The sequence below is a fragment of the Oryza brachyantha genome, chromosome 2 (genome assembly GCF_000231095.2).
Source record: "Oryza brachyantha chromosome 2, ObraRS2, whole genome shotgun sequence".
NCBI lineage: Eukaryota > Viridiplantae > Streptophyta > Magnoliopsida > Poales > Poaceae > Oryza > Oryza brachyantha.
The window spans coordinates 9437957-9461284 of record NC_023164.2 but is presented as its reverse complement, the minus strand read 5'-3'; the positions used below and the strand labels follow the sequence as shown (position 1 = coordinate 9461284).

At 49.2% G+C, this 23328-nt stretch overlaps 1 long non-coding RNA gene across 1 annotated transcript; it reads right to left on the bottom strand.

Moving 5' to 3' along the window:
- Window positions 1-13809: 13809 nt before the first annotated feature.
- LOC121053621 lies at window positions 13810-14673 on the bottom strand. Its single transcript, XR_005811170.1, has 3 exons — window positions 14546-14673; window positions 14234-14309; window positions 13810-14145 (listed from the first exon to the last, which is right to left on the bottom strand). It is a non-coding gene; the product is annotated as an uncharacterized LOC121053621 (long non-coding RNA).
- Window positions 14674-23328: the final 8655 nt, after the last annotated feature.

Sequence of the window (23328 nt, the reverse complement as noted above, 5' to 3'; positions counted from 1 at the left end):
TTTGGAGTCGTCACAGCCTGAGGAGAGAAGATAATTTTGAAGCATGAGTTCTCATACCTCAAAACTAGGGGGCATGTGTTAACGCCAGAATTTAGAAAATTGCCGTTGGAGATCAAACTGTGATTAAAGACCGAATTAGACAGGAAACAAGGCAATCGGATAGAAGACCAGACGGAATACAACTCGGATTCGGCCGATGGAGTCTGGATCGGATAAGAAATAGAGTCAGAATAGGCCTAGAATGTTACAGATAGATTCGAGAATAATCAAAGTCTGTGTAATTTAATTTTATCTATTAATTAGAGTTATTTTAGATTTTTTCCTTTATCTCTAACTGAGTTAGAGTTCGATCGGGACTTGTGTGTTAGAGAGAGAATCTACATAGGAGTTTGTTATTTTTTTATTCATTAGGAGTCATATGTCATGTCCAACACGGACAAGCATCTGCCCGAGGGTATAAATATGCGTGCCCAGGGTCATTGTAAATCATCTACACATTAATTAGATTAATTACTCTCGGCGCATCGCCACCCTCTTCATCGAGGTTTCAACACCGGTGGAACTTGGCACCTGACGCGAGGCTACATCGTCTTGACCTCCGGTGGAGGGTAAGTCCTACGTTCCACTGGCCACGGTAATCGCATAAGCTAGATTGGAACTATCTTGGTTCGCTCCGATCTTCTAATCTAGTTGTGCAATTCCTAGTTATCGTATCAGTTTCAGCTTGAGTTACTTTTGTATCTTGAGTTGATTTGGTTGACCACTTTGGGCGATCTACGGTTGGTTCTTCGGTTTGAGTTATTTGACACATCCAATCTAGTACTTCTTCGGTTTGAGTTATTTCTATACCAATCAGTTTGATTTAGTTAGATCAGCAGTTATTTATGTTGCATCGGCTTACGAGAATTACATGCAAGTTGGGTTTAGTCGATCGTAACACACGATTCATTATTTATTCCTAGTAATTCGTCGGTTTATTTATTAGCCTTATCGATCTTCATGTTTCCTATAATCGTATCGTGCTCGATTGCATACTGTCTTGGTTAAGTCCAATCTCTGTACGTCTAGTTCGATTTGGTTATACGGGCTTGTCCGATCGACTAAGATTAATAAGTAACTTGGCGGATTACGTTGGTCTAACATTTAATTTAACTCTATTCTTATTGAGTTTCTGGCTGATCCAAGCTTTTTACAGCCGGTCGTTCATCCTATCGGCTATCCATTGCAGCATCAACATCCGATTGGCCGGATTATTCGTTACCAATCGGCTCGATAGCCGATCGGCTTATTTTACTGTTTATATCTTGTCAGTTGCAGGATCAAACAGACTGGCACGTCCATGCATTCTAAGAATTTAGGTTTTGCATTAGAGTTGTCTAAGATTGAGTTCCAGGCCTTCATGTATGACACGTCATATTACATTTTTGGCGTCAAGAACCAAGCATCAGCCAGCGACCTCAATCCCCTTCGGCCGGGCCCACACGCTAGCCTTTCCTATCCTCTCCTCTCTCTCTCCCGCCGAGGCCCACCTGTCAGCCCCTCCCCTCGCTGACAGGCGGACCACACTATGGGTGCCAGCCTCCTCTCGGGCTAACGTCATTAACCTCATTAATTGCGCAATAATTAATTAAGTTTTTCTGTTTAGCTTAAAACACAATTAAACTTCTAAAATTCATAATTAATTCAAAAAGTCTCTGTTTTAGTCCATTCAAATTTAGTAAATCCAGAAAAATGCCAAGAATCCACTAAAAAAGTTTCTTGTGTTGTTTCAATACAGTTTGCGCTTATTTTATTTATTTTTGTGCTTTGTCGCTTAGATTTGGAGCCCGTCGAAGCATCGGTTTACTTCGAGATTGTCGCTAAGGTACCTCCAAGGGCTGAGCAAGGCTAGTGGTACTCATCTTGATCATATTGCTCCTATTATTATGAAATTCCCACTTTATTTAATCAAACATGCATTGTTTTACTTCAATTGTTTATTGTATTTATTTTTTGGGTTCAACCTATTATTATGCCATTGTTTATCCATCTTTATTCATGTTATACCCGGGCTAATTGAAGTAGAGTTAGGCCTAGGTCATGCTTAGCTTTGCTTAGAACGGTGGCACATGGGAACCCTTTAATCATTGCTAGACCAGAATAGCTATTAATTATGATTTAATACTCAGTCAGGGTTAATGCAACCTAAAATATTGCTAATGGTGGGTTGTAGGTACATGGTTTTGAGAGTCGCACCCATGACAATTAAGGACCGGTTCGCAAGAAACCCTGAAAGTAATTTAGTGCTAACCATGAGCCGGTGTGGGCAAGGTGGGATTTGAAGTTTAACTTTAAACTATTTGACGTACCCAGACAAGGGTGGGCGTGATGGAGTATGGATGGGCATCATGGTGGACGATGGTCTATGCTGCTTTCGGATTCACCTAGGCACAAGAGGGGTTGCCCGACTTAGTGTAAAGGATAGGGCGAAACCTAAAGTGTGGTGCGATTGAATAAGTGTCACGCCCAGAAATTTCTCACACGAATTTCTGAACTTAATTGTATATTAAAATCTCTAACTAGGACCAGCCAAGGTACACAAAAAGACAATGTTGATTACATAACCGTCGTTCTTAGAAACAACTAAAAATAACATTTATTGTAATGAAAAAAATACAGCGGAAAGATAACGTAGACTAGCTCCAGCGGGCTCGGCTCCAGTCCAGAGGCAAAGCTTCGACGGCGGATCAGCTCACTTCTAAGAGTCACCTCTATCGGAATCAACTTCTAACTCTGGAGGGAGAAATTGAGCAAGACTGAGTACAAACCACCATACTTAACAAGCAGCATAGTAAAGAGAGTAATAAATGATGCATAAGGATCATCAAGGCCAGGCTAGGGTTAGTTGTGATAAAGCAACATTTGAATAAATAACAGAGATTGAATCGAATAAAGGCAATTAAATAAATTAAAGAGTAAATAAATAATAGTTATAAAATACCACACCACGTCGCGACAGGTCCAACTACTACCCAACGTTGCACCATGTTGCAGTAGTCCCAAGTGAAAGCCAATTTAGTCAAATCATTAAAGGTTCAGTAATCACAGTGAAGCTGGGAGTCTGCTCGTAACCGTGGACACGGCTATTCAAATAGATTATACTCTGATCAAAGGTGTATTACTGTAACCACAAGACATGACTTTACTACACTTGAACGTTGTCACGCCTAGAAATTTACACCAAATTTCTGAACAATAGCATGTATTAAATCTCGGTCCAGGCATCAGCCCGAGTACACACTATGACAAATTAATACACAGTTCCACAACTTAAAAATAAATAAAAACAATTATCTATCGAAATGCAGCGGAAAAGGAAAACAAACTAAACCATCTAATCTTCAGCTTCAGCTGGTGAAGACGGCTCCACACCACAGGCACTCTCGATGGCGGACTGAACCTTACTTTAACCTTCGGAACAACCTTCTTCTAACACAGGCTCTGACACTTGCTCTGGTGGGGGGAAAATTAAGCAAGGCTGAGTACAAACCACCGTACTCAACAAGTAACACCCAAGAGAGGGAGAATAATGAATGCAACAGGGTATGAAGGATAGGCTAAGGTTAACTTTCACAAAAGCTGCAGTAATTTAGCAAAACAGTAAATAAAAAAGACTGAAATAAAAGTAAAGTAAACATTTAAAATAATCATCCACTGTCCAACGTTACACCACGTTGCAATAGGCCCAGACCGCTGTCGAACGTTACACCACGTAGCGACAGGGTCAACCCTCTGTCCAACGTTAAACCACGTTGCGACAGACCCAAACCACTGCCAACGTTACACCACATTGCGCAGGGTCAAACCAGTTCCAAGAATAATAAAATTATTAAAGAGGTTCACTAATCCCAGTGAATCTGTCAGTTCGCCCAATAACCGCGGGTACGCCTATTCGAATAGTTTTACTCTGCAGAGGTGTACAACTTTACCCACAAGACATGGCTGCCAAGCATGTTACCATGCCCCAACGTATCACCACGATACCTCAGTACGGAAACCATGATAAGACCTTTCACCTAGCCCTCCCTAGACAATCGCACCACACTTCAGGTTTCACCCCCTCCTTTACACCAAGTCGGGCAGTCCCCTCTCGTGCCTTGGTAGATCCGGAAGCAGCAGAGGCTTTCGTTACACCACGATTGCCCGTCCATACTCCATCACACCTACCCTTGCCTGGGTATGTCGAATAGGGACAAGCTAGATTACGAGTCTCACCGTTGCCCATTCTGGCTTGTGGTTAGTACGTGTAAGACCTTCAGGGTTTCCTGAGAACCGGTCCTTAACTGCCATGGGCACGACTCTGAAAACCATGCACCCACAGCCCACCATAAGCAATATTTTAGTTGTATTAAACCACATCGGGAGATTATTAATGATTACAACCATTAAAGGTGTATCAAAGTGTAACAGTAATTAAACGATAATTGGTGAGCTAGTTGAACTAAGCATGGCTAAGCATTGCCTAAACCTAAGTCTAGTCAAATTAACCCTGGGATGACAATAATAATGAATGGGAATCAACGGATATATTGGTAAATGCCCAATAGATAAATAAAGTAAATACATTTGAATACAATGCATGTTTGAATGTAAAAGCGGGGGATTTTATAATCATAGGTTCAATATGTTCAAAGAAGGGTGCCACTTGCCTTGCTTAGACCCACGAGGAACTTCGGCGATGACTTCGAGAATGAACGGCGCTGCGACGGGGTCAAAACCTACGACAAACAAGGCAAAACAAGCAAAACAGGCTATAAAACTACTGAAACAGAGAAAGAAACTATTTTTAATGGATTCTTGACATTTTTCTGGATTTAATGAAACTTGAATGGACCTAAACAGAGACTAGATGAATTACTTATGAATTTTAGAAGTTTTCTGTGTTTTTAAACTAAACAGAAAACCTTAATGAATTATTGCGCAATTAATCGGAGGCATGACGTCAGCACAGGAGTGAGAGGAGGCTGACGGCTGGGACCCATTTGTCAGTGGGAGAGAGGAGAGATTGAGGGGATGACACGTGGGCCGATCTGTCGGTGGGGCTTGCTGACAAGCGGACCCCACCGGTCAGTGAGTCAAAGCAGAGGAGAGGGAGGGGACTGCTTGGCCGAGCCGAGTGGTGCGCGGGCTCGGGCAGCGGGGAGGCGGCGATGCGGTGGTGGCGGACGGCGGCGAAGGCCGGCGACGGGGACAGGGACCGACGACGAGCAGCGCGTGGCCAAAGGCCAGCGGCGCAAGACCGCGCATGGCCGAGCGGGTGTACAGCACGACGGCTAGCGAGCGAGCAGGGCGGAGGACGGCGTCTGGGGACGACGCGGAGAGCGGCGACCGGCGGGTGACGCGGACCGGCGAGGGGTGGCACGGAGAGCGGCGTCCGGTGGGTGACTCGGAGAGGAGGGCGACGGCGGCGGCACCGGCTCGGCGGTGAAGATCGCTCGATGGTAAAGACGGCCGGCGGAGGATTTTATGGTGGCGGCTGGCGCGAGCGGCACGCGCGGCCAGCAGAGGCAAGGTGAGGCAGCAAGGGGTGCGGTCGACGGTGCGACGTGGAGAGGCCGGTGGCGCGGCGTGGCGGGGGAAGCTGCGCACGTGAGGGCGTGGCGCGACTGGTGGCAACCGGCGACGGCGACGACCCTTGGTCGCGCACGGCGGCGAGGAGGACCAACGGCGTCGACGCGCGAGCACGAGCCTGGAAGAAGAGAGGACGGGGAAGGAGGAAGAGGCGATGGCATCGGCCGAGCGGCTCGGGTGATGGCGCGGGCTCGGTGACGGCGAGATCGAGAGCGGCGGTGGCGCGGCCAGATGGCGACAGGGATGCATGGCGCACGCACGCCCTCGGTGACGCACGGCGAAAACAGAGGAAGGGAGAGAGGAGGAAGGAGATGCTCACCGGGGTGGTGGGACGGCGAGGGGTGGTAGTGATGGCCGGCGGTGGTGCACGGCGAAGGCGGCGTTCGGCCACGGCGATCGGCGGCGTGGTCTCGACGGCGGTGAAGCGCGGCGGTGAGAGGCGAGCGCGAGAGGGAGCGAAGGGGGCGGCAGCGCGGCCAGGGGAGGAATTTATTGGGCGGCCGCCGTGTAGGGCGGGGAGGTGGATGGTAGCGCGGCATGACACGCGCATGGCGCGCGCGGTGGTGGCGCGGCGCTGGCGGAAAAAGTGGCCCGTCTGTTGGGTCAGCACAAGTGGAGCGGCGGCCGGCGCATGCTACAGTCGGGCTGGCACGGCCAGCGCGACGGTGGAGCAGCGCGACAGTGAGGCAAGGACGCGGCGCGACTACGCAGGCGAGCGGAGGACGGGGACAGTGGCGCGGGCACAAGGGCGCGGCGCCGGCTGGGGCGGGGAGGTAGTTAGCGGCGTGGCCGGGATGCAGCGCCGGGATCTCCGGGCGGCGGTTGGCGGCGGCCGGGGAAAGTGGAAGGTGGGTGCGGCGGCGCGAGCAGCACGCGCGCGCGTATGCGGCAGCACCGCGCGCTGTGAGCGACAGCTCGGGCGCGCGACAAGGCGACGTGAGTAGGAGGCAAGGGCGCGACGCAATGAAGCCGGGGAGGACGGTGAAGGCGGCGGCCGGCAGCACACAGCCGCGACGACGTTGAGACCGACGTGCGGCGCGACTGAGAGGGAGCAGAGTGGCATCCGTGACGCGACGGCACGGTGCACGGCGAGGCGGCGGGGACGAAAGGGAGCACGAGGGAAGAGTGAGGTGGTGGCGTCGGCCAAGCAGCGGAGCAGCATGGCGGCCGAGCGGCGGACGCGACCGGAGCGGTGGCGCATGACGGCGGTGCAACCCGAGCGACGGCGCAACCGAAGTGACGGCGGCACAGGCGCGGCGAGGGAGAGCAACAGCGCGATGGCGTCAACGCGGTGGCAAAGCGGTTCGGCGCACGTGAGTGGCAAACAGCTCGGTGGCCAAGTCACGGCGCGACAACAACGATGAGCGGACGCGGCGCGACAGCGGCGAGCGCGTGCGGCGGCGAAGCGCGGGTGCGAGGACGTGGCGCGTGACGCGGCGGCAACGGCCACGGTGACGGCGAGGTGGCAAGTCGCGGTGCGGGCGCGAGCACGGCGAGGCGTCGGGGACACGGCGCGACTGCGCGGATGCGACGCACGGTGGTGAGCGCAGCGGCGAGGCAGAGCGGAAGCGTGCGTAGGTGGATGGTGGTGCGGGCAGCCGAGGCGAGGCGACGACGCAGCGCGGCGGCTGGAGGAGGAAGACGGGACTGACAGGTGGTCCCCACCTGTCAGTGGCCCGGAGAAGGAGAGGGAGGTGGCCTAGACTTGGTGCGAGTGAGGTGGCGTCTCGGTCGTGGCCTTCGGCCGGCCCAGTGTGGGAAGGGAGGGGAGGAGAGCAGGCCAAGCGGAGGGAGCGGGCTGGACGGCTTGGCCGGCGGCCTGCTAGCCTGGAGGAGAGGGAAAAGGTGTAGTGGGCCGAGGGAGGTGATGCGGACTTTGAGCGCTGGTTGGGACACAACTTGGGAATTGCAGACAGTACAGGCATTCACACGACAGAGCCAAATCATGCACGAATTAGAGATTCGTACGACAAATTAGATCCGATACGTGGAACTGTGAACTGTTAGCGACACAACGGTAGGAGTTAACGACCCGTTAAATTGAGATTTAACGACTCGCTAAACTAGAATTAGACGACTTTAACGTTAAACCAATCTACGTGTACGAAATAGAATTTCATACTGTAGATCAATCTTACGCTAGCTAATAGATTGGAAAACCTAAGCAATTACACGATAGATTAACGATAGATTGATTTGCATGAATAAAACGTATGCAAACCTGAGGTTTGGTGGAGAGATCAGCGACGGATTGCGGTTGTTCCTCGCTGTTAGGCTAGAAAACCTGAACAATTAAACGGTAGATTAATTTAGATTGATTCGCAAGAATAAAATATATGCGAACCTGAGGATCGGTGATAGATTAGATCGGCTTTCGTTGCTGCGAACAGGGATGCAACAAGGCTGCTAACGGCTTGCTGCGCAGCTGCTAGATAGGGGCTGCACAGCTGTGACGGAGGCGCAAGAGGCGACTGGAGATGCACGGGAGAGGGAGACGAGGAAAAGAAGCAAGACTCTAGGGGGTATTTATAGGGGGAAGCTAGAGATAGATCTTGTTACCCATCTCCTATTAACAAGGAATAGATAATGTTTCAAGGGGATAAGATTTAGAATTCTAATTAATTGGAATTGATTTTTTGGTGGAGATAGAGATGAGGCTGCATGGCTTGGGGAGGAGGAGGAGAGGGTCGTACAGGGAGAGGAAAAAGGAAAAGAGAAAAAGAAAAGGGAAAAAGGAAAAAGGGAGAAGGGAAAAAGAAAAGAAAAAGAAAGGAGGGAAAAAAAGAAATTGCCTCCAATTTTGCCGATTTTTATTAAGTTTATTAGACCAAATTTTATTGACTACAATTCAAATATAAATCCTGTTAATCATTTAAAATGCTTTCGGGATATTTTAGAATATCCGAAAAGCTTCCAATTAATTAAATTAATTTATTACACTGAGTTTTCTCCTGAACTTTAATTAACAAATTATTTTTAATGCATTATTTAATTATTTCTTGGCTAGGGTAAAACTCAGGGTGTGACAAACGTGCGCCGACATACCACCATGGCATACCGGAAAAGAGACCGTGATAGGACCCGTCACATAACCCTCCCTATTTAATCGCACTGCACTTTAGGTTCACCCCCTCCTTTACACCAAGTCAGGCAGTCCCCTCTTGTGCCTTGGTAGATCCGGATGCAGCAGAGACTTTCGTTACACCACGATTGCCCGTCCATACTCCATCACGCCTACCCTTGCCTTGGTACGCCAAATAGTTCGAAGCCATGCTCCAGATCCCACCTTACCCATTCGGCACGTTGTTAGCACTAACTTACTTCCAGGGTTTCCCGTGAACCGGTCCTTAATTGCCATGGATGCGACTCTCAAAACCATGCACCCACAGCCCACTATTATCAATATTTTAGTAGACATTAACCCGAACCGGGTGATGAATCATAATTAACAGCTATCCAGAACTAGTGATGATTAAGTGTGATCCCACGAGCTACTTGTTCTAAGCATGGCTAAGCATTAACCTAGACCTAACTCTACTCAAGTTACCCCTATTCTAACATGAATAAAGTTGGGTAATCAATGGCATAATAATAAGGATTACCTGAAAAATAAATACAGTAAATACTTTAATTAAAATAATGCATATTTGAATAAATAAAGCAGGGAATTTGCAATAATAGGTTCAATATGATCAAAGATGAGTGCCATTTGCCTTGCTCTGGCCCCTGGGGAACTTCGGCGACGATCTCGAAAAAAAACCGGCTCTTCGGCGGGGTCCGAATCTAAGCGACAAAGAACAAAAATAAATAAAACAGGCACAAACTCTACCGAAACAGTGAAAGAAAGTATTTTTAATGGATTCTTGATAGTTTTATGAATTTAATGAAATTTGAATGGACCTAAACGGAGACTAGATGAATTAGATATGAATTTTAGAAGTTTTCTGGGTTTTTAACTTAACAGAAAAGTCCTAAATCAATTGTTGCGCAATTAATAGGGTTTGCTGATGTCAGCGAGGAGAGAGGGAGGGTGGCACCAACAGGTGGGCCCCGCAGGTAGTGAGAGGGAGGGGTGAGGGGAGGATGACGTGCGGGCCCAGGGAAGAGAGAGAGAGGAAGGGGTGGCGCCGGCTGACGAGTGGGCCCGAGGAGGCGAGAGAGAGACGGAGAGGCCGACGGGTGGGGTCCACCCATCGGGGGGGCGAGGAAAACAGGGGAGGAGATGGATATGGCGACCTGCGGTGCTCGGTGGCGGCAACCGGCGGCTAGGCGTGGCGGCCTCGGCGGCGCGCAGTGGCGGGGAGGAGCAGAGACGCGCCCGCGAAGGGGAGGGCAGCGCGAGGTGACGCGGAGACGACCCGGAGGTGGCTCCAGCGCGGGGAGGAAGACGGTGGCGATGGGCGGCCGAGGTGGCAACGGTGTGCGGTGGCGAAGGGCGGTGGCGGCACGAGGTGGCGACGACGACGTCGGGCAGCCACCTGGCTGCGACGGCTGGCGGCTTCCGGCACGCGGCAACGGCACGGGCGTACCGGCGATGACGACGGAAGGAAGGGAGAGGGGGAGGGGAAGATGGAGGTGCTCACCGGCGACAGGAAGTGGCGGCGAGGTCGGCGACGACCGGGAACGGGCGACGGCGAGCGGAGAGGTGGCAGCGATGTCCGAAGCGCGGTCGGTGGTGCGCGGGCGACGAGGTCGGGCGCGACGGCGACAGAGATGAAGAGGCGGCGAGGGCACTCGGGTGCCCACCGGCGGCGGCGAAGGCCGGCGGAGAGTTGGCGAGGTCAAGGCGGATGTGGCGACGCGGACGGGCGACGGCGAGCGGTGCTCGACGGCGGGATCGGATGCGGCGGGGAAGGAGGAGGGCGCGGCGGGGACAGAGCTTGGGCAGACGGGGAAAAGTGGCGGTGGCACGCGGACGATGGGATTTATAGGGGGAAACAGCTGGCTAGGGCGGGACGGCCGGTGGAGACGAGTCGGCCCCGGCGGCGGATTCGGCAGTGGCCGTTGCGGGCGGCGGGCGGAGTCTGGTTCGGTGGCGAGGTGGACTCGGGCGTGGCCGGTGCGAGGAGGCACGGCGTACTTCGGTGCGGGCGCGGGCGAAGGGAGCTGGGCCGGCGGCCCTGGTGGAGGGAGGAGGGCGCGCGTGTGGGAGAGGGGCGGCTGGTTGGCCGGGCCGACCGAGCGTGGAAGGGTGGGCCGGCTCGGCTGGGCCGGCCTAGGAGGAAAGAAGGGAGGGGAAGGAAAGAAAAGAAGAAAAAGAGAAAGGGGGAGGAAAATTGGACTTCGGCCCAATTTGAGGAGCAAGGGAAAAGGAAAGAAAAAGGAGGGAAAAAAGAAAGCCCCAGTTTTGCCGAGTTTTAAATTAATTTTTAGGCAAAATTTTATACTTCTGCAATTTAGGTTTAAATCCTGTTAATCGATTTGGAACCTCGATTTAATTAAATTACTTTATTTAGAGAGCTTTTTCCTGAGTTAATTAAGCTAATTATTATTTACGAATTTCTTTTACGACTTAGGCTTGGGATAAAACTATGGGTGTGACATGTTTGAAGCACGGCTAAGCATTAACCTAAACCTAACTCTAATCAAGTTACCCCTGGTACAACAAGAATAAAGTTTGATAAACAACGGCATAGCACTAGTAGGTCACCTGTAAAATAAATACAATAAATACTTTGATTAAAACAATGCATATTTGAATAAATAAAGCGAGTAATTTGCAATAATAGGTTCAATATGATCAAAGATGAGTGCCACTTGCCTTGCTCTGGTCCCTAGGGTACTTCGGCGACCATCTCGAAATAAACTGGCGCTTCGACGGGATCTGAATCTAAGCGACAAAGCACAAAAATAAATAAAACAGGCACAAACTCTACTGAAACAGTAAAAGAAAGTATTTTGAATGGACTTAAACGAAGACCGGATGAATTAGTTATGTATTTTAGAAGTTTTCTGGGTTTGTTTAGCTAAACAGAAAAGTCCTAAATATATTATTGCGCAATTAAATGGGGCGCTGACATCAGCGGAGGAGAGAGGAGGTGCCAACAAATGGGGCCACATGTTGGTGGGAGAAGGGGAGGGTGAGAGGCTGACAGGTGGGCCTGAGAGGGGAAAAAGAGTAGAGAGGGGATCAGTTGGCTGACGGGTGGGCCCTGGCTGGCGGTGGCACAGAACAGAGAGGGGGAGAAACAGTGGCTTCGGCCGGTAGAGGGGAAAGGTGGCGCCGGCGGCGAGCGGGCGACGGAGGGCGGCGAAGGACATTGACGACACGGCGGAGGGCGATGGCACTAGCGAATGGCGAGGGGAAGACAGCGACGGCGACGGCGCGCAGGTGCGGGAGTCGATCGCGCGGGAAGGCGGGAGCGGGACCACGACGGTGTGGCGGCGGCAACGTCGGGCGATGGCCCGGCAAGGACGTCCGGCGGCCAGCGGCACCTGCCGACGGCGCGGGCAGTCTGGCGGCGGCGGCAAAGGCAGAGAAAAAGGGGTAGAGGGCAATGGGGGTGCTCACCGGTGGCAGCGAGGACGGCGGAGGGTCGGCGACATCGAGGCGGCGTTGGTGACACAGATGGGCGGCGACAACCGGCGTGACGGCGGCGAGATCGATCGGTGACGGCGTGGCTTAGGTGCGGCGGTGGCTCGGGGCATGTGGAAAGGGGCGGCAGTAGCGCGTAGGTGAGGGGGATTTAAAGGGGAGGAGCGTTGGCTAGGGTGGGGACGGCCGTTGGAGACCGAGTCGGCCACGGCGTGGACTCGGCGGCGGCGGTGGAAGGCGACGGTTGCGGCGGCGGCGCAGACCTGGCGCGGCATGGGCGCAGGCGAGTGGGGAAGCTGGGCCGGCTCAACTAGGCCGACCCGAGGGAGAGGGAGGAGGGCACGCGCGGGGAGAGGCCGGCTCGGCTGGGCCGGCCGGGAGGAAGAATGAGGTTGGGCCAGGGCGGCTAGGCCGGCCTGGGAGGAAGACGGAAGGAAAAAGAAAAGGGAGAAGGACAAGGAAAAAGAAGAGAGGGAGGGAAATTGGACTTCGGCCCAATTTGAGAAGGAAGGGAAAAAGAAAGAAAAGGAGGGAAAAAGGAAAGCCCCACTTTTGCCGAATTTTAAATTAAATTTTTGGGCAAAATTTTATATTCTTCAATTTGAGTTTAAATCCAGTTAATCGATTTGCGAACCACAATTTAATTAAATTAGTTTCTTTATAGGGATTCTTCATGAGTTAATTAAGCCAATTAGTATTTACAAATTTCTTTTACGAATTAGGCTTAGGATAAAACTCCGGGTGTGACAATAATGAGGGTTATGCAACAGGTCCTATCACAGATTCCTTTTCGGTGTGTCATGGTGTAGTGGAACTGTGTTTTGTGGTTATAGTAGTACACATCTGATTAGAGTAAATATATTCGAATAGCCATGCCCACTATTAATGGTGAACTACCAGATTCACTGCGATTAGTCAAACCCTTAATAACTTGATGAATCTGAATTGGACTTGGGACTACCACAACGTGGTGTAACGTTAGGTAGTGGTTGGGCCTATTGCCACGTGGTGTAATGTTGGATAGTGATGTTGATACTTTATAAGTATTTATTTACTTCAGTATTTATTTACATAATTCTATTTAAATCTCTATTTTTATTTAAATGTTGCTTTGTGCAACTAACCCTAACCTACCCTTGAGATCCCTTGTATCAATTATTACTCATTTTCCGTGTTGCTTGTTGAGGACGTGGTTTGTACTCACCCTTGTGTAATTTTTCCTTCAGAGATAGAGTATGATTCAGATGGAGGTGACTCTCAGGAAGGAAGCTGTCCGCCGTCAAGGTGTTGCCTATGGTTTGGAGCCGTGCTGCGCTGAAGCCCGTCTACTTTTGCTTCCGCTGTATTTCGTTATACTTTAATTCTATTTTCATGAATAGACGTTTTTACCCTTGCATATTTGACCCTACTTTTGTAAATGCTTATTGCACATTTGACCAAATTTTGTACATCTATCCCGTGTAACAAATAATTTAATTGTAATATTTGATTTATGTTTAATATTTAAGATAAATTTGTTAGATATTTGAGTGAAGTTGGATTAAATTGACAAATTGTACTAAAATTTGAACTAAATTCAGCTCAAATTTGAATAATTTAAACACAATTTTGACATGTTTTTACCTAATGTTTAACAAAATTTTGATAGCATATTGCCCAAAATTGCCAAATTGCGTAATCATCTCCAAAATACATATTCACAAATCAGCACATAATTATATGGGGATAAGACAAATAATAGAACACAACCATATAAATATGTAGCTATCACAAGGCCACAAATCAGCACATTATCATGTTCTAGCAGCAAGGGGCATGTCCAACAAAAGCACTACATAATTGATAACTATTTCCTTCTCTGGAAGTATGGCTTGCATTTCATCTGGATCTGAAAATATCCTAGCCTCAAATAGGGCAGCATTTTGGATAGCTAGATTTTCATTTATTTGAGCAACCATTCTTTTCTCTTGGATTTGAGGATCTTCTGTGTTTAGGGATGCCTGCAACAATAATTCAGTGTTGCTTAGTAAAATCCAATTAGATCAAGATCAATGTACAACAACAGCAAACAGATTCCACCAAAATTACTATGCGATCATATGGATTGTCTTCGTCAACAAATCCGTAGTTGAGGTGCAGTCTAGAATTTGGTTGGTGCCCACACCTGTATAATTTACATAGCTTGAGATTACAATGGAGATGCACAAACAAAATGAATGAAATCTGCAAACAGTAAATCAGAACTGAAGGTTGCAGAATATGGTGTGGAGAAGCAGATTTTGATAAATTAATCTTAAACTTCAAGTTCAACACCACAGAAAATAAACTAAATCAGATGGCAAACGGTTCGAAAATCATAGGATTTTTTGATAAATGAAATTTCGTTGCACATTACGTTACCTGAAAATGGACAAAACAAGACAAAAGCCTGCTTGAAGATCTCAAATGGAAAGGCCTCGGTAGGTATGCGATGTCAAATACTCCCTCCGTCCCAAAATAAACCAAATTTTCACTTTTTATCTACAATTTTTTACTCTTCGTCTTATTAAAAAAATTTTACGATTGATATTTTTGTTTTTATTAAATGATAAGTCATGAATAGTACTTTACTTGTGACTAATTTTTTTCTAATTTCCTAAAAATTTTTCAAATAAGACGGATGGTCAAACGTTAGACACGAAAACCAGAGAATTGATTTTTTTTGGGACAGAGGGAGTAGTTGATACGAGAAGAGCAAACAGCTAATGCAACAACCTCTCGCACATACAGCCCAGCAGCGCCCCCGCCGCCCCGCGCCTCACCCCCCCCCCCCCCCTTCCCCCCAAGGCGCTGCGGCCCGCAGCCACCGCACGCCGCCGACGCCCGCTGCCTCCGACAGACCGTGTGAATGAGAATGATATGGTTAATTGAGGGTAGTTCTGTTTTTTTGCGTGTTTTTTTCCTTATTTCTGTTTTTTTTACTACGTCATATTCAGGTATGCTATTTACTAGTTGATCTATACAGTATCAAATACAATCACCAATGAGGAGTAGGGTATTATCTTATATATTAAAAGCCTGAATTTGGGTAACCCGTGTCTTCATCTAACCATCGATCTTTTCGCCTCATTAGCCACCCCATATATTACTGCAGATCCAAATCGTCGACAAGGGTATAAGTTTTCCAATGAACCTCCCACTAAGATAAGATTGAGTTTATTTAAGCACTATAGTAAACTATAGGTCTTGTAGTCTCAATGACACATAATTTTGTTGTGACACATTGCCTTGGGAGCTATTTTTTTAAGTTTTCTCGTTTGTTAAACCTCTAAATCAAGGGGAGAATTGTTCGTTGATTTTTCGGTTAGACTCATGATAACAAAAAGAATAAGGATGGAGAGCCAGGGATAAAATCCACCATTTTTTTCTGTGTCCTTCTCTAACCAGAAAAGAAAAATAGATTAGAGATAAGCAGTTTGTTGGTCGATAGAATCTAAACTGCCTAGCTACCAGAAAACAGAAAAATTGAGATGGAGAGACAGGGTCCACCATTATTTACCATGTCAAAAACCAGTTTAGAGATAAGGAGGAGTTTGCTTTGGTGATCGGTAGAATCTAAAATCCATAACTAAATTCCAGATACACATTGTGTCCCACCAATGATATATAAAGAGAGGAATAGGAGAGGAGGGGACGCCCAAGTCTTCCGTCCCCAACACCCTAATTGCCCTATCTATTAGGCATGGGAAGAGGATCATGAAATGATCGCATAAGGCAAAAAACGAAAAGAAAGAATAGAGAGAAATTCAATTTCGTGACTTCTCAATCGGGTCAGTAAACCAATTTAATTCCGCATTACCAAAGGTGATCAAGATTAGGTTAAGATTAGAAAATAAGTTTTTTTTGGATAAAGGCCGAGGCCCAGCTTTGCATTAAAGCCTGAAAGCAGGTTTGGGGGACCGAAAACAACCGGTTTTACATGACAAGCGCCACATGGACAAGTTCCAGAAGCTGTGCCTCGAGTCTTTCAGCATGACGCGAGGCGGTCCAGTACAGAAGTCTCAGCTGCCGACGCCAAGCTCAGATCGTCGGAAAGGGGGTGAAGCAGGAAAAGGAGCTGATGCGGAGAAAGGAGGTTGTAGCAACCATCCCCTAGAAAACCAGCCGAATTTACAAGACAAGGTAGATTCGGCAGTGCACCATGCCCTCATCAATCAATCAGGGGTACTGGTGAACACCCTGTCAGGATTAATCCGGCAGGTGGCCGATGGAGCTCCCGATGGGGAATCGCACCAAAGGGGGCCCAGATACTTCCCAAATGAGGAAAGGCCTAAGTACCGGCAGTACGAAGATGAAAGAAATCCAAGGGAGGACGAGCCGATACTACGCAATCCCCGTGTACACTTGGAGGAGATCCCAGAAAGACAACGATACTACGCAATCCCCGTGTACACTTGGAGGAGATCCCAGAAAGACAACCTTACCAGGAAAGAACTCCCCCGAGGAACATTCGCCATGCTGATCCCTTTTACCGGGACAACCATCAGTATCAGCCGCCTCCGGCATGGCCCCATCGGCAAGAGTCGGTGTATGAAAACCAGTTCTAGCAACCTGATCCGGTGCCCAGAGGCCAGTTCAGGGATGAGGACTGGGCAGACCACATTGCAGAGGTCATGCAGGAACGTTTTGGCCTAAGGCCGAAAGAACAAACAACTATGTATCGGCGCCCATACCCGGAGTGGTTTGGGAGAGTGTCGTTACCTCACCGGTACAGGGTACCGGATTTCTCCAAGTTCTCGGGACAAGATGGTACGTCGACCATCGAACACGTAAGCCGATTCCTAGCTCAATGCGGTGAGGCATCGGCTGAGGATGCACTAAAAGTGCGCTTCTTCCCGCTCTCGCTATCGGGGTCGGCCTTCACCCGGTTCTCGTCTCTACCCCCAAATTCGGTCAGGAATTGGGCCGATCTTGAAAAACAATTCCACAAGTATTTCTCTGCGGGAGTACAGGAGATGACACTGACCGATCTCACTACGGTCAGGCAGAAGCTGGATGAATCGGTCCACGATTACCTCCAAAGATTCCGCAACGTGAGGAGCCGATGTTATCGGCTAAACTTAAGTGATCAATAGCTCGCCGAATTAGCATTGCAAGGCTTGCTTGGCCAGATCAGGGAGAAGTTCTCGGCACAGGAGTTCGAGAGTCTAGCTCACCTCATCCAGAAGGTATCGGCTCATGAAATCCGTTACCCGGAGGCCAGGAAAGATAAGTTCCAACGCCGCGTCGCCTATCTGGCCGAAGAATCGTCAGATTCTGACGTCGAGGAGTCCGACATAGGGCTGGCAGAATGGACCAGGAATAAGAAGCCGGTGAACTGCCCTTGGGTCAAGGGAGCGAAAGAGACGGAGAAGTTCGACTTCGATGTCAATAAAGCTAACAAAGTCTTTGACCTCCTGCTACAAGAGAAGCATATCCAGCTACCGGCAGGACATGTCATACCATCGGCTGAGTTGAAAAAAAAGAAATATTGCAAATGGCATAACTCCGTCTCCCACCATACGAATGATTGCTAGGTCTTCCGTCGGCAAATCCAAATGGTAGTCGAGCAGGGATGCATTAAGTTCGAGGAAACCAAGAAGCCGATGAAGATAGACGGGCATCCGTTCCCTATCAACATGGTTCATCCCGAGTTCGGCTATGGGTCAAGTAGCGGTTCAAGGAGGCATCCGAGAGCCAATAACACCATATACACCTCAATGATGGACAGATACCATCAGCGGTTCGGAAGAAACCAAAGGCACGATGGGCGATCCCGATATGATGATCATTGGGATTGCCCCTTCTTCCAATACTGCTGGGAAGAGAAGATACGACTGCCATCAAGAGAAGACTGTCCGGAATGCAATCCCGAAGAACAAAGCTACACCAACCGGCAAATACGATCCAGGAGGCCAAGTACGCCGCCAAGGCACCACGTGTCAGTGCACGACAGGCTGGGCCCTCGAGAATGAGACCATGCAGGTTACGACGAGGAGGAGATCGGCCAGCATTATGATGATGATCAAGAACAGCTGCCAATGAGGCCTGGTCAATGGTGTCCCAGCAGCCTATTCACAAAAAACCAGAAGAGTAGGCTGCAACGGCTTCGCCAACATGAACTCCAGCGGCAGAAAGGAAAAGAACAGCCGCCGGCACCCAAAAGGACACGCAAAGAATGGCACATCAAGTCAGAAGTCAACAAGCCATCGGCCAATGTGAACATGGTAGTTATTCTACCAGCAGAGTTCAGGGCTGATTGGTCGGATCATGAGGTACAAGAGGCATCAGCCCAGCTAGTGCTACCCTCACAACTAGCCGTCTTCGAGAAATCGGCAGAAAAAGACCATCGGCACCTTCGACCACTCTATATCTAGGGGCACGTCGATGGAAAGACGATGGCGAAGATGTTGGTCGATGGCGGTGCAGCGGTGAATTTGATGCCATACTCCACCTACCGAAAGTTGGGCAAAACCCCCGAAGATCTTATCAAGACTAACATGATGCTCAAAGTCTTCGGGGGCAACTCATCAGAAGCTAAGGGGTGCCTGAACATGGAACTGACGGTCGGAAGTAAAACACTGCCAACCACATTCTTTGTCATCGATGGGAAAGGATCCTACAGCCTACTGCTCGGCCGGGATTGTATCCATGCCAATTGCTGCATCCCCTCCACCATGCATCAAAGCCTGGTACAGTGGCACGGCGATCAAGTGGAGAAGATTCCAACCGACCGATCGGTCAACATAGCCACGACAGACCTTCCCACCTGGGAAGCAGAAGGCTATGAGTGCTTCTCCGAAAAACCCTGGTCGAGGGAATTCCTGAGCGTATCGGACACTGGGATCCAGCTGATACGCGATCAGGAGTCCCAGCAAATACTTTGATCGGAGCAGTAGACGACCCAGATGGTAAGCTAGGCCAGGGATTTATGTCGGCTGACAAACTAGAAGAAATAGACATAGGTCCTGGAGACAGGCCAAGGCCGACTTACATAAGTGCAAATTTGGCCCCGAAATTCCGGGAAGAATTAATAAAGTTACTGAAAGAGTATGTGGATTGTTTCGCATGGGAATATCATGAGATGCCAGGATTGAGCCGATCGATCGTGGAACATCGGCTGCCGATTAAACCAGGCTATCGGCCCTTCAAGCAACCACCAAGGAGATTCAAACCCGACATGTATGAACCGATCAAGGCAGAAATCACAAGATTGTACGATGCTAAGTTCATCTGGCCTTGTCGGTATGCAGAATGGGTGTCCAACATCGTCCCGGTACTCAAAAAGAATGGCAAGCTGCGGGTCTGCGTGGATTTCAGAGATCTGAACAAGGCAACTCCCAAGGATGAGTACCCCACGCCAGTAGCCGATCAGCTGGTAGATGCAGCCTCAGGGCACAAGATGATAAGTTTTATGGATGGTAACACCGGTTACAATCAGATCTTCATGGCGGAAGAAGACGTCCACAAAACAGCCTTTAGATGCTTGGGTGGGTCGTTATGACTTTCGGATTAAAAAGTGCCGGAGCAACTTACCAGCGAGCCATGAACTACATCTTCCACGATTTAATCGGTTCCCTAGTAGAGATCTACATAGACGATGTTGTAGTCAAGTCTAGGACAGTGGATGAACACTTGGGCAACCTTCGACGGGTATTGGACAGAACAAGGCAATATGGATTGAAGATGAATCCTACCAAGTGTGCCTTCACTGTCTCGGCCGGAGAATTCCTAGGGTTCATGGTGCACGAGAAAGGAATCGAAGTAACCCAAGGATGTCTCCAAGGGATAAATGATACTCAACCTCCGAAAAGCAAAGTGACATTACAATCCTTGATCGGCAAGATTAATTTCATCCGAAGATTCATCTTAAATCTATCCGGAAGAATCGAACCCTTCTCTCCGTTGCTGAAATCAAAAGCCGATCAAGAATTCTCGTGGGGGGAGAGTCACCAAAGGGCGTTTGACAAGATCAAAGAATACCTGAAAAACCCTCCAGTTATTATGCCACCCAAAAAAGAAGTACCCTTCAAACTTTATTTATCGGCCGATCAAAAAACTATTGGCTCGGTACTGATCTAGGAAGTAGATGGCAAGGAAAGGGTTGTATATTACTTGAGCAGAAAGTTGTTGGATGCCGAAACCAGATACCCCAAAGTCGAAAGGCTATGCATGTGCTTGTACTTTTCATGCACCAAGTTAAGGCATTACCTGCTGGCAGCCGAGTGCACGGTCGTGTGTAAAGCCGATGTGATAACGTACATGCTATCGGTCCTGGTTCTAAAAGGAAGGATGGATAAATGGATTCTGGCATTAACAGAATATGACTTGAAATTTGAGTCAGCCAAAGCAGTAAAGGGACAGATAATGGCCGACTTCCTAGTCGAACACCACAAGGAAGCCGATTACGTCGGGGTCGTGCTGTGGACGGTATTCTTTGACGGATCAGTTTGCAGACATGGATACGGCATCGGCCTAATGATAATGTCGCCTCGGGGGGCATGCTTCGAGTTCGCATACACAATCAAGCCATATCGGACCAATAATCAGGCCGAGTATGAAGCATTGATCAGGGGGTTGGAGCTGCTAAAGGAGATAGGCACCGAGGCGGTCAAAGTCATGCGAGATTCTCAGTTAGTAATCAAACAGCTATCTGGGGAATACGAGTGCAGAGACGACGTCCTCAGAACATACCACAAAGCAGCTAAAGAACTTCTAGTGAACTTCAAACAAGTCACATTGACCCATATTCCCTGAGAGCAGAATATTGAAGCAAACTCCCTCACCCAAGGGGCATCAGGCTATCGGCCGATGAACACAGGAACGGAAGCAGAAATAAGACAAACAGATCTGACAGAAGGGGCAAGCATATTATGCTCAGAGGCCGATGATTGGAGACGGGGAATTATGTCACGCCCAGAAATTCCTCACCCGAATTTCTGAACTATTAATTCCCTGTCTAGGACCAGCCAGGGTACAAAAAAGACAATGTTGATTATATAACCATCGTTCTTAGAAACAACTGAAAATTACACTTATTCTAACGGAAATGCAGCGGAAAGAAAAAGGTAGACTAGCTCTAGCGGGTACAGCTCCAGTCCACAGGCAACGCTTTGACGGCGGAACAGTTCACTCCTGAGAGGCACCTCCATCGGACTCGACTTCTAGCTCTGGGGTGGGAAAGTTCAGCAAGGCTGAGTACAAACCACCGTACTCAACAAGTAACACGGACAAGGGGGAAAATAAATGATGCATAGGGATTAACAAGGACAGGCTGGGGTTAGGTGCAATAAAGCAGCAGTTTAAACAAATAACAGAGCTTAAAAGAACAAAGGTAATTAAGTACAGTAAAGCATAAATAAACAACAGTTGTAAAATACCACAACACTGTCCAACGTTACACCATGTTGCAACAGGCCGAACCACTACTCAACGTTACACCACGTTGCAATAGTCCCGAGTGATAACCAATTTACTCAAGTTATTAAGGTTCACTAATCACAGTAAAGCTGGGAGTTCGCCCGTAACCGTGGGCACGGCTATTCGAATAGTTCATACTCTGATCAGAGGTGTACTACTGTACCCACAAGACACGACTCCACTACACTTGAACGTGCGCCGACATACCACCATGGTATACCGGAAAGGAGACCGTGATAGGACCCGTTACACAACCCTCCCTATTTAATCGTACCACACTTCAGGTTTCACCCCCTCCTTTACACCAAGTCGGGCAGTCCCCTCTTGTGCCTTGGTAGATCCGGAAGCAGGAGAAGCTTTCGTTACACCACGATTGCCCGTCCATACTCCATCACGCCTACCCTTGCTTGGGTACGTCAAATAGTTCGTAGTCATGCTTCAAATCCCACCTTACCCATTTCGGCATGTGGTTAGCACTTATTTACTTACAGGGTTTCCCGTGAACGGTCCTTAATTACCATGGGTGCGACTCTCAAAACCATGCACCCACAGTCCACCATTATCAATATTTTAGTTGACATTAACCCGAACCGGGTAGTGAATCAATGTCTCAGCTATTCAGAACTAAGCATCATTAAATGTGATCCCATGAGCTATTTGTTCTAAGCATGGCTAAGCATTAACCTAGGCCTAACTCTAGTCAAGTTACCCCTGGTCCAGCAATGAATAAAGTTGGATAAACAACGGCATACTAATAGGGTTTACCCGAAAATAACATAAAGTAAGTACTTTGATTAAAACAATGCATATTTGAAATAAATAAGCGGGGATTTTGCAATAATAGGTTCAATATGTTCAAGGATGAGTGTCACTTGCCTTGCTCTGGTCCCTGGGGAACTTCGGCGATGATCTCGAAGTAAACCGGCTCTTCGGCGGGGTCCGAATCTAAGCGACAAAGCACAAAAATAAATAAAACAGGCACAAACTCTACTGAAACAGCAAAAGAAACTATTTTTAATGGATTCTTGACAATTTTATGAATTTAATGAAATTTGAATGGACCTAAACGGAGACTAGATGAATTACTTATAAATTTTAGAAGTTTTCTGGGTTTTTAAGCTAAACAGAAAAGTCCTGAATCAACTATTGCGGAATTAATGGGGCTGCTGACGTCAGCGAGGAGAGAGGAAGCTGACGGCTGACAGGTGGGGACCACCTGTCGGTGAGAGAGAGGGGGCGGGAGAGACTGACACGGGGGCCCGGGGAGGAGAGAGAGAAGGCGGGCGCAGGGACGACTGACGGGTGGGGCCCACTCGTCAGCGAGAGGGAACAGAGAGGAGGGGACAGAGCGCGCGGTCGGGCGGACGGCGGTGACTGGCGGGAGCGGCGGGCGACGCGGCGGCGGCGGCGCACAGCGACGCGGCGGTGGCGGCGGCGCACAGCGACGGCGGCGTGACGGCGACGACGCGACGGCGACGACGCGACGGCGTCGACCGGCGAGCGGCGACGACGCGACGGCGACGACGGCCGAGGCGGCGACGCACGGCGACGACGGAAGAACAGCGGCGACGGCGACTGGCGAGAGGCGAGCGCGGCACGCGCGGGCGCAAGCGACGGCGGCTCAACGTCGGCGACGCGGAGGCGGCGACGACCACGGCGGCCGGCGGGAGCGGCGAGCTACAGTCTCGTCCGGCGACGACGCGCGACTAGGCGCCGGTCGGCCGGAAAGGGGGAGGGAAGGAGGG